Raw genomic sequence first — 12189 nt, 5'->3', positions numbered from 1 at the left:
AATTACATTTTTAAAACCAGCAGAAGTTCTGGTTTCTCCCTAGAGCTGCAAAAGCCAGACTTTGTTTTTGATTTGGATTTTGCTCTGTTCTATGTGCCTAAAGCAGCCTAACAGAGTTTATCATTGGGGACTAGAAAAACAATACATGATTCAATTTTACCCATACCCACTCATAAATAAAAGGCACAAACTTTATAACTAGCCTGATAAATAACAGCTCTCTTGGACTGGTTTCATAGCAAATAATGATATACATATCACTTATGGTAGGTAATAAGAGATGCTATATTTGCATAAATCCTAAGGGTACGAGTCATCATCCAAAATGTTTAATTGCTTTCCTGTTTCCCATAATGTCATATTTCGCTGCAAATACCAAGTTTCAAGTGAATGTTCAGTATTTCACACTTCCTGGAAAATCATTTAAATGAAATTCTAAAGGAGGCAAACTTTTTAAATGTAGGAGTTTTTGTTTATTTTTTATTGAGCAAGGGGCTTGAGTGGAGAAAAATACCATTGTGGGCACTTGCTACTTAAAATCTCAAGCTATTAGTCTAAAACTAGTAGGTAGACATCAGAATTCATCAATCACTAGATTCATCTTTTGTTGTTGCCCATTGTGCATTATTCTCAACTTTATTTGGAACATGTCTAACTTGACCTGACCTAACTTGACCTTACTTGCATGTAAACTGGCCTGAGCGCTGGGCCCTGTGAAGATACTGGTCCTCTGTAGCACCTTCTTTCTTACTTGTGTTACTACCTATTGGCAGCTATGGGCTGTTGTAATATGATTTATCTTAGGATACGTATGTTTGGTCTTTGTTCACTTTTCTTGGCACAGAGCTCCTAAAACCTTTGTATTTTCCTGGGATAGCACCACAGATTCTTGGTGGTGTTTTAGTCACTAAATCATGTCCAACTCTTACAACCCCATGGCCTATAGCCTGCCAGGCTCCTCTGTCCATGGGATGCTGCAGGCAAGAATACTGGAGTGGGTGGCCATTTCCTTCTCCAGGGGATCTTCCTGACCAAAGAATCGAACCTGGGTCTCCTGCATTGCAGGCAGATTCTTTACTAACTGAGCTACAAGGGAAGAGCCAACCCAGCTAAAGATGGGAACTGACTGCCAGGAGAGCCAACCATGGGCTTAGCGGGTTGGAACTTTCAATTCCACTCGCCTCATCTCCAGAAGTAGGGGAGGGACTGGAGGTTGAATCAATTGGCAATGGCCAGTGATTTAATCAATGATGCCTATGTAATGAAACTTCCATAAAACCCCAAAAGAATATGTTTGAGAGAGCTTCCAGGTCAGTAAACCAGAATGCTTTCATATGCCACTGTGCCAAGTCGCAAACACCACCAGGATAGACACTCCTTTGCTTGGAACTTCACCTTCTGTATCTCTTCATCTGACTATTGATTTGTGTCCTTTAACATCCTTTGTAATAATCCAATAATAAGGTAATGATCTAGTGAGTAAACTGGTTTCCTAAATTCTGTGAGCTGCTCTAGCAAATGAATCAAACCCAAGGAGGGGGTCCTGAGAACCTCCTCCAGTCAGTCAGAAGGACAGGTAAAGATCTGGACTTGCCACTGGCCCCTGAATTGGAGGAGAGCTGGTGGGACTGAGCTCTTAACCTGTGGAATCTGACGCTGTCTCTGGGTAGATAGTGGCAGAATCGATTTGAATTTTAGACACCCAGTTGGGGTTGGAAAATTCCTTGGATGTGTAGGGGGAAAGCTCCTCCACATGTTGGAAATGGTGACCAAGATCTTCGCCATTAATCTCTTTCTAAGAAAGTTCCTGTGTTCACCTAGAATTCACACTTTAAACAACCCAATTGTGACAATTCTCTCTCTCCAGCAAGACCCAATACCAACAGTCTTGTTCCCTCACAGCAGTGTCTCCTTATAGGTTATTTAGTTTATATTTCTGTGATATGTCAATGAATATTGAAAGCAAAAGGAGAAGGAGGTAGCAGGGGATGAGATGGTTAGATAGCATCACCGACTTAATGGACATGAATTTGAGCAAACTCCCAGAGACAGTGAAGAACAGGGGAGCCTGGCACGCTGCAGTCCATGGGGTTGCAAAGAGTGGGACACAACTTAGTGACTGAACAACAACAATATTTAAATACCTTTAATATTCATTGCATGTGATCTTTCTAGCTGGCTCTCATTATTCACTCAGCAAATAGTTCAGTTCAGTTCAGTTGCTCAGTTGTGTTCGGCAGTTATTGAATATTCACTTCATGTCAGGTACTATGCTAAGCTCTAGGATACAATGGCAGGCAAACTGAATAGAACCCTATTCTCACAGTTCTTACATTTTAGCAGGAGAGACAGAGATATTAATCCTGGGATTACACAGTCACATTTTAAAATTACAATATCTTGCTAAGAACAATGTGTTAAACCAAGGCAATGATTAAAGAAACAGGTTTTTTAGAATGTATAAATTCCTATCAGTAATAGAATGCTTTTATAAACATCAAGTCTTATGTGGATTTGAGTATCCATGTGACTTCGCTGAGAGTTCTTTCTGTAAATTATTTAATTGCAAAGGGAATTTGGCACAGCAGGGAAAATTCAATAGCTTTAGAAGCAGCACAGGAAAATAATGATTAGTAAGTGACATTTGCCCAAGATTTCAGATCTGTTTTGTACTGAAATGTGGCACATTTTAAACAATCTGAAATTGAAAGTTTTTATCAGGTATGATAGGATAGGAAAGGTTAAATGCTGCCATTTTCTTATACATACAAGAGCAATTATAGAGATGTCTCATTTTCCTACCCACCAGCTCACTGTATGCAAATTTTTATATCTGTTACCAAACAAGCCTTTATCTGAATCCATCTGGTTGGCTCCGGGACATAAGGTAAAACATTTTCATTGGGACTTCTCTTTCTCGCTGTAGGTCACAAGAGAAAAAGGCAAAGGAGTTGTTACTTGGTCAGTGTCAAACCTATGCATGTGAGAAGAGTATTTGTGTTAAAGCCTACACTAAAGTATTAGGACTTTTCATATTAAAAAAAAAACTTTGATAGTGGATGAAATCTTTATTTTCACTATGAGCTTATTCTTATTTTAAGAATTCTAAAGATTTAAAGCCAAATTCTTTTCTGGCCACAAATACCCAACCTCCAACCATAGGGAATACCTACCACTGCTTTACCCTATGGAGATGATATGAGGAAAAGGAGGAAGTCTGGAATATTTTACAGAAGTTTCCCAAGAAACTTTACTCCAAACATGCAGATCCTATTAGATACACAGGTAACTGTGAAGGACACCATCACATTTCCTTTTTGTAAACCCTACCCTCTTTCATAGCTATCTCAAATTCTACTTTCTATAAGAAACATTTTCTCAGTACTCCAACAAGGACCTGTCTCCTGAACTCCTGGATCATTCACTGTTTATACCTCTTTTATGGATACGTGGAATAATGTGCTGCCTATGCCTTCTTTTTAGAAACAGAACTAGAAGTAATAAAAAGTAAAAATGAAAACAAAAAACACCAATGACCTAGAGTCCAGCTAGAATATAAGCCCATTGAAGTTAAGAGTCATATCTGTGAAATTTCTCTACCCCCAGCTGACAGTACATGGCCTGGACATAGAAAGTGTTGAGAAATATGTTTGCAGTTATTAATTAGGAGAGAGAGAAGGTAGATAGGAGAAGAGGAAGAAAAAGAAGAAAATCTGAAGAGAGAAGAAACAAGAGCAAGGAAGAGACTGATATATAGACAGACATATATATAATCTCCCCACCTAGAGCCCAGCTTACACCTCCACCACTGCTTCTTTTCTGAGCCATAGTGTATCAGCATTTCTCATTTAACATCATTTCTTCCATCTACAAATGGGGATAATGATATTACCTACATCAGAGTCTCCTATAAGGATAAAATAAGTCATAAAATCAGTATGCTCAGTACTTTCAATCAATGTTAGGGATTTTAAAAATTATTTTAATCTGATTCTTTGTAAAAGAATGGTATTATTAGTCATATGAGCTAAACATGTCTAGGATTGGAGAAAAAGATTCACAAAAAAAGGATAGGACCAGAAGGAAGTTGATGAATGATAGAGAAGACAAAGGTAGAGCATTAAACCATTAAGGAGAGAGAAAGTGAACTTAGGTCTATGGAGCAGAACATTGCCAACTTACAGTAGTTGGTTTATTATTGTTACTATTTATTTATAGGTAAGCAGGAGTCAGAGCTGGAGTGAGGAAGATTGCATGTGGAGACAATTTTAGGGCTACTTAGTTATGCCCTGTCATTCTGGAAATATGGAAGACCGGTGGATGGAACAGTTGTCAGCAATACAGAAACATATAGTCATTAGACATGCTTCCACATGGGTTTGGATGAGCCCCTCCAGGCACCACGGCTGACAAATAGGACAGGAAGAATGGAAGAGAATTTGTACTAGTGCTGGGTGTTAGGATCTCAACAGTCAACACATGACACAAATATCAAAACTGGTCTTATTTTTTCAGGTGCAAAATTCTGATGCTGGTTAATGTAGATACTCCACTCTCACAGAGGTGGAACATAATTGCCTACTCTTAAATGCGGGCTGTCCATTGAGACTGACTTCCAAAGAATACAGCAAGGAAAGGAGGAAAAATGAATATGCTGGAAAAACCTGACCAATGCTATCTCAGCCAGGTGATTAAAATTAACATTATCGATCATAAGGCAATTTGTTGTTGGCAATTTGTATCTTTGACAAGATATGATGAGATTGTCACTGTGGTCTTCATTCCCCAAGTCCATAATCCCAATCTAATCATGAGGAAAACACCAGACAAATCCTATTTGAGGGACATTCTTCATATAATTAGCCAGTACTCAGAACTGTCAAGGTCACCAAAACCAAAAAAAGTTTGAGGAACTATCATAGCCAAGAGGAGCCTAAGGTGATGTGATCATTCAGTTCAGTTCAGTCACTCAGTCGTGTCTGACTCTTTGCGACCCCATGAATCGCAGCACACTAGGCCTCCCTGTCCATCACCAACTCCCGGAGTTCACTCAGACTCACGTCCATCGAGTCAGTGATACCATCCAGCCATCTCATCCTCTGTCATGCCCTCTCCTGACCCCAATCCCTCCCAGCATCAGAGTCTTTTCCACTCTTCGCATGAGGTGGCCAAAGTACTGGAGTTTCAGCTTTAGCATCATTCCTTCCAAAGAAATCCCAGGGCTGATCTCCTTCAGAATGGACTGGTTGGATCTCCTTGCAGTCCAAGGGACTCTGAAGAGTCTTCTCCAACACCACAGTTCAAAAGCATCAATTCTTTGGCGCTCAGCTTTCTTCACAGTCCAACTCTCACATCCATACATGACCACTGGAAAAATCATAGCCTTGACTAGACGGACCTTAGTTGGCCAAGTAATGTCTCTGCTTTTGAATATGCTATTTAGGTTGGTCATAACTTTCCTTCCAAGGAGTAAGCGTCTTTTAATTTCATGGCTGCAGTCACCATCTGCAGTGAATGCACCTATCCAGGATGGGGCTGTAGATCAGAAAAAAGACATCAGGCAAAATTTAAGGAAACACAGACAAAGTACAGGCTTTAGCTCATTGATAATGTGTCAGTATGGGTTCATTAATTGTGACAATTGCACTGCACTAATCCAACATAGAGCAACAGGGGAAACTGGTGATGGGATGTGTAGCAGCTCTCTGTACCATCTTTGCAACATTTTGTGAATATCAAACTGTCCTGAAACTAAAAACTTCTTTGAAAAAATGAAAGTCATAGGATGGGAGACCGTTTAAGTGACAGGTGTTCCTACTTAACTTCAGTTTCACTCCAGTGCTGTTACACCAGTGAATTCAAACTTGAGTGTGTATCATAGTCACCTAGGCAGCTTATTAAAGGGATTGAAAGCCCCTCCTTACCTAGGTAAGACTGGGGTAGGGCTTGAGAATTGTCATCTCTAACAAGTTCCCAGGTGATGTTTGTAGTGTTAGTCCATGGACCAAAACCACCGCTATACAAAATCAGTCCCAGAATTCAAAGCAAGTTTTCATTCATGGCTCTTTGTCAGCGAGCAAGGTAAGTTGGCTTTATTTTAATGTATTTCCTCCTCTCGTACTCAAAGCGTTGGTGCTCTAATGACTGATGTATAATAATTTTGGCATAATTCCAGTTGATATTGTGTTATTATCCTGTATACATTTTTGGTAATCAGTAAATGCTATTCTTAGTTTAGTTTTTGAAAGTTATTTACAACAAGAAGGTGGAAAGTTCCCAGTGAAGTGAAGCTGTATCTCAAGTCTTCAAAAGTGCATTGAAAAAATCATAAGGGGTCTTTGGAATTTGTTGCCTGAAAAGTACATGTTCTTGAACTAAGCAAAACAAAAAAAGCCAGAGTGTTCTGTGTTTGGAAGTTTTGCTTGTAATTTTTGTCAGGATGAATTCAGAAAGAGGAGTGTAGGAGAGCTGACCAGTTTGACAAATATTGGAGGATTCACAGCAAAGAACTGGATTTGTCTTGTTCATGATTTTGCTTGTGCGTGTGGCAGGGGTGGGGGTTGGGGGATAGGAGGGAGGCGGTGGTCAGGATGAGTGCTTACGAGAACTAGCATGAAGCTATGTTTGCCCTGCTTTGAAGCATCTTCCAGAACTATTTACTCTCAGATTTAGGAAAGAATGACAATATCCATGTCACTTCCTTAAGTGGATTACACAATTGTGGAGAGAGTCTAAAAAAGGAATTTCAGGTTAAATAAAAACAAACAAAAAAATCCTGGGCTTATGACATTTCAAAACAAACTGGATTTAGTAAGGATAGATCATTGAAAACCTTTGACAGGTGTGTGAGTTCTTGTGCATTTCAAAACCTAAAATGTTTTGAAATTTAGTGACTTTAGTAATTATAGGGGAGAACCTAGTATGTCACTGTTTATTATTACACTGATCTGGATTCTTTGTGCAAAAAGTTGTAGCTCACAAGGCAGGTGCTAGTCTTTGCGCTCAACAGGCAGGGTGGTAAAGAGCGCCCACCCTGTGTTTGATCTCACAGTTTGCTGCCAATTTCTGCAATAGTTACTGAATTCAAACTGCTCACTTCAGATGGCAGCCTGCCATCCCTGCTCAGGCCATGTGAAAACTCTGACCCAGGCTTCTCTTCTGGCAGGACTTCTGTTTCCTCCACCAGAACTGCAGCAAATGCTCCCAAGAGCAGTATCTTGGGTGTGAGGAGGGAGCAGCCGCGCTGCGGGGGTGGAACCACTCAGCTCATTCACCTGCAATGGAGGGAGCTGCTGGAAAGGAGTGAAATAGCAGGAGGTAAAATTAGCAGCTGTCAACAGAGGGACTGACAGCTAGGGCTGTCAAAAGTCCTCCCCCAGCCCTTCATACCAAGCTTACCTAATAAAAATAATACAGAAAGCAATGGAGAAATAATGCCCCATCTTTTAGGAGAGTTGATCCTTCAAACTGAATAGCATTCCTTGTCTTTGCTCTGAGTTTCCAGGATTTGACTCTCCTTTTTCATACTACTCTTGGCCCTCTCTGTTCTATGTGGTTTCTTCTCCTCTTTTGGTGCTGTATCTTTCAGTTCAGTCGCTCAGTCGTTTCCGACTCTTTGTGACCCCATGGACTGCAGCATGCCAGGACTCCCTGTCCATCACCAACTCCCAGAGCCGGCTCAAACTCACACCCATTGAGTCGGTGATGCCATCCAACCATCTCATCCCCTGTGGTCCCCTTCTCCTCCTGCCTTCAATCTTTCCCAGCATCAGGGTCTTTTCCAATGAGTCAGCTCTTTGCATCAGGTGGCCAAAGAATTGTAGTTTCAGCTTCAGAATCAGTCCTTCAAATGAATATTCAGGACTGCTTTCCTTTAGGATGGACTGGTTGGATCTCCTTGCAGTCCAAGGGGCTCTCAAAGTCTTCTCCAACACCACAGTTCAAAAGCATCAATTCTTTGGTGCTCAGCTTTCTTTATGGGCCAACTCCCACGTCTATACGTGACTACTGGAAAAACCATAGCTTTGACTAGACAGAATTTTGTTGCCAAAGTGATAGCTCTGCTTTTTAATATGCTGTCTTTATGCTGTTTTTTAATGTGCTATATCTTTAGGCCAGGAGAATAACCGGATTATATGATGGTAAGCGTTTAGAAACTTATTTTCTTCTCTTAACATGGTGCTCAGTTGAGTTCAGTTCAGTCGCTCAGTCGTGTCCGACTCTTTGCGACCCCATGAATCACAGCACGCCAGGCCTCCCCGTCCATCACCATCTCCCGGAGTTCACTCAGACTCACGTCCATCGAGTCTATGATGCCATCCAGCCATCTCAACCTCGGTTGTCCCCTTCTCCTCCTGTCCCCAATCCCTCCCAGCATCAGAGTCTTTTCCAATGAGTCAACTCTTCACATGAGGAGGCCAAAGTACTGAGGCTTCAGCTTTAGCATCATTCCTTCCAAAGAAATCCCAGGGCTGATCTCCTTCAGAATGGACTGGTTGGATCTCCTTGCAGTCCAAGGGACTCTCAAGAGTCTTCTCCAACACCACAGTTCAAAAGCATCAATTCTTCGGCGCTCAGCCTTCCTCACAGTCCAACTCTCACATCCATACATAACCACAGGAAAAACCATAGCCTTGACTAGACGGACCTTTGTTGGCAAAGTAATGTCTCTGCTTTTCAATATGCTATCTAGGTTGGTCATAACTTTCCTTCCAAGGAGTAAGCATCTTTTAATTTCATGGCTGCAGTCACCATCTGCAGTGATTTTGGAGCCCCCCAAAATGAAGTCTGAGGCTGTTTCCGCTGTTTCCCCATCTATTTCCCATGGAGTGATGGGACCGGATGCCATGATCTTCGTTTTCTGAATGTTGAGCTCTAAGGCAACATTTTCACTCTCCTCTTTCACTTTAATCAAGAGGCTTTTTAGTTCCTCTTCACTTTCTGCCATAAGGGTGGTGTCATCTGTATATCTGAGGTTATTGATATTTCTCCTGGCAATCTTGATTCCAGCTTGTGTTTCCTCCAGTCCAGCGTTTCTCATGATGTACTCTGCATATAAGTTAAATAAGCAGGGTGACAATATACAGCCTTGACGTACTCCTTTTCCTATTTGGAACCAGTCTGTTTGTTGTTCCATGTCCAGTTCTAACTGTTGCTTCCTGGCCTGCATACAGATTTCTCAAGAGGCAAGTCAGGTGGTCTGGTATTCCCATCTCTTTCAGAATTTCCACAGTTTATTGTGATCCACACAGTCAAAGGCTTTGGCATAGTCAATAAAGCAGAAATAGATGTTTTTCTGGAACTCTCTTGCTTTTTCGATGATCCAGCGGATGTTGGCAATTTGATCTCTGGTTCCTCTGCCTTTTCTAAAACCAGCTTGAACATCAGGGAGTTCACAGTTCACGTATTGCTGAAGCCTGGCTTGGAGAATTTTGAGCATTAGTTTACTAGCATGTGAGATGAGTGCAATTGTGCAGTAGTTTGAGCATTCTTTGGCATTGCCTTTCTTTGGAATTGGAATGAAAAGTGACCTTTTCCAGTCCTGTGGCCACTGCTGAGTTCTCCAAATTTGCTGGCATATTGAGTGCATCACTTTCACAGCATCATCTTTCAGGATTTGAAACAGCTCAACTGGAATTCCATCACCTCCACTAGCTTTGTTCGTAGTGATGCTTTCTAAGGCCCACTTGACTTCACATTCCAAGATGTCTGGCTCTAGATTAGTGATCACATCATCATGATTATCTGGGTTGTGAAGATCTTTTTTGTACAGTTCTTCCATGTATTCTTGCCACCTCTTCTTAATATCTTCTGCTTCTGTTAGGTCCATACCATTTCTGTCCTTTATTGAGCCCATCTTTGCATGAAATATTCCCTTGGTATCTCTAATTTTCTTGAAGAGATCTCTAGTCTTTACCATTCTGTTCTTGCCCTCTATTTCTTTGCATTGATTGCTGAAGAAGGCTTTCTTATCTCTTCTTGCTCTTCTTTGGAAGTCTGCATTCAGATGCTTATATCTTTCCTTTTCTCCTTTGCTTTTTGCCTCTCTTCTTTTCACAGCTATTTCTAAGGCCTCCCCAGACAGCCAGTTTGCTTTTTTGCATTTCTTTTCCATGGGGATGGTCTTGATCCCTGTCTCCTGTACAATGTCACGAACCTCATTCCATAGTTCAGCAGGCACTCTATCTATCAGATCTAGTCCCTTAAATCTATTTCTCACTTCCACTGTATAGTCATAAGGGATTTGATTTAGGTCATACCTGAATGGTCTAGCAGTTTTCCCTACTTTCTTTAATTTGAGTCTGAATTTGGTAATAAGGAGTTCATGATCTGAGCCACAGTCAGCTCCTGGTCTTGTTTTTGTTGACTGTATAGAGCTTCTCCATCTTTGGCTGCAAAGAATATAATCAATCTGATTTCTGTGTTGACCATCTGGTGATGTCCATGTGTAGAGTCTTCTCTTGTGTTGTTGGAAGAGGGTGTTTGCTATGACCAGTGCATTCTCTTGGCAAAAGTCTATTAGTCTTTGCCCTGCTTCATTCTGCATTCCAAGGCCAAATTTGCCTGTTACTCCGGGTGTTTCTTGACTTCCTACTTTTGCATTCCAGTCCCCTATAATGAAAAGGACATCTTTTGGGGGTGTTAGTTAGTGATACAGGTTCAGTTCTTTTGTCTGGTTTTGGTCCCTTCAATTTTCTTTGGTCCTTTTTAACGTAATATACATCTGTGTGTGCCCACCCTCCTCATTTGTACTTTCTGGCTCCCCCTGCTTTTCTCTGTGACACTAGGCACTGTAAAGGTATATCACTATATTCCTGTCCAGAGCCTCTGGCTAAGCCCTTTGCTCACCTCCTCCACCAACTTAAAAAAAAAAAAAAAAAAAGCTTCTTGTACTGCTATGTCCTTTTTTGTTTGTTTCAGCAATAAAGTTACCACCTTTAGAAGTTATAGTCAGATTTCCTACTTTCTACCAATTAAAGCCAGCTTCTGCTCACTAGTAAGCAACACATTTATACTCCAGTGTTTGAGTTGTGCTAGCTTCCTTGGGTGTAGGACTATGGTACAAGCAGATGCCATCTCTCAGGAACCAGAGGTGAAAACCTGAAATCTGCAGAAATTTCTCTGCAGATCTATGATTGACTAACAGAACTGAAGCATCCTGATATTAGAGGACAAATTTGTATTCAGAACCAGAAACAGGCTTCTATTGGGTTCTTCTTCCATGTGTTAGGCATGTAACATTAGTGTCCTAACCTTTTAGAAACTTTTTTTCCAAGTGGAAATTGTACTTGTCTTGCTATCCTTTCAAGGTTGCCATGCACATGAAAGGAGATGTTGTGAATGAAAACAATTTGCAAACCATAGATATTCCTGTGAGTGTAAACTGAACGGATGCAAACTTTATTCTCTTTTAAACAAGAGCTTGCTGGCACACACTTGATTATGTTATAAGTGTTGTTAACATACTTTTATGGTGCCTGCTTCCTCCACTCAGATGCCAGGCCCCCTGGCTGCCTGTCTGTGGGTGCACTCACCCTGTGGCTTCTCCCTTCCCAGGAGGAAAGCTGAGGTCACTGAGTAGACTCCTCAGGGCCCAGTAGCCCATGCCTAGATCAGAGCCCAGCCTAAATCCCAGCCTCTGGTGGGGTGTGGTCTTGGGCAAGTGCCCCAGCTTCTCCAGAGTTGAGCTCCCTTATCTGTAAAACTAGGGCAATTGTTCAAGTGTCTTAAGAGACACTATGTCCGACTCCTAATCAGTGTTCCATAGCTAACGTTGAACAGGTCATAACCATGTTGCCATGTTTTATACATGAAAACAGCAAGCAGTCAATAGTGAGAAGTGAGGCCTGGAATAAGGCCCAGAAGGTCCTTGAATAAGGTCCTTGTTGAATCAGAAACTGTATCTCAAGCTCCAGTGTTTAAGCTTTGGATCTCTTTCTCTCCTGGACTGACTGTTTATGAAGATTCCCTGTTCCCCATTAAGATGGGCATTCCCAGGCCTTAAACTTGATGACAATGGAAAAGATGCAGGACTTGGTGACATTGACCGGTCCTGGGATCCTGAGCTGGGAATTTCAACCTCTTTGGAAGGGCAACTCTGAAAACTTAACAATGCTCCCCACTGCTGTTAGCAGAGTGGGCTGGAATCCCACTTAGCACAGTACAGTCGAGATGTGAATGATTACTATT

This window comes from Budorcas taxicolor, chromosome 4, assembly GCF_023091745.1.
Source record: "Budorcas taxicolor isolate Tak-1 chromosome 4, Takin1.1, whole genome shotgun sequence".
Lineage (NCBI taxonomy): Eukaryota > Metazoa > Chordata > Mammalia > Artiodactyla > Bovidae > Budorcas > Budorcas taxicolor.
The sequence above is the reverse complement of the archived record's forward strand: the minus strand, read 5'-3'. Positions refer to the sequence as shown.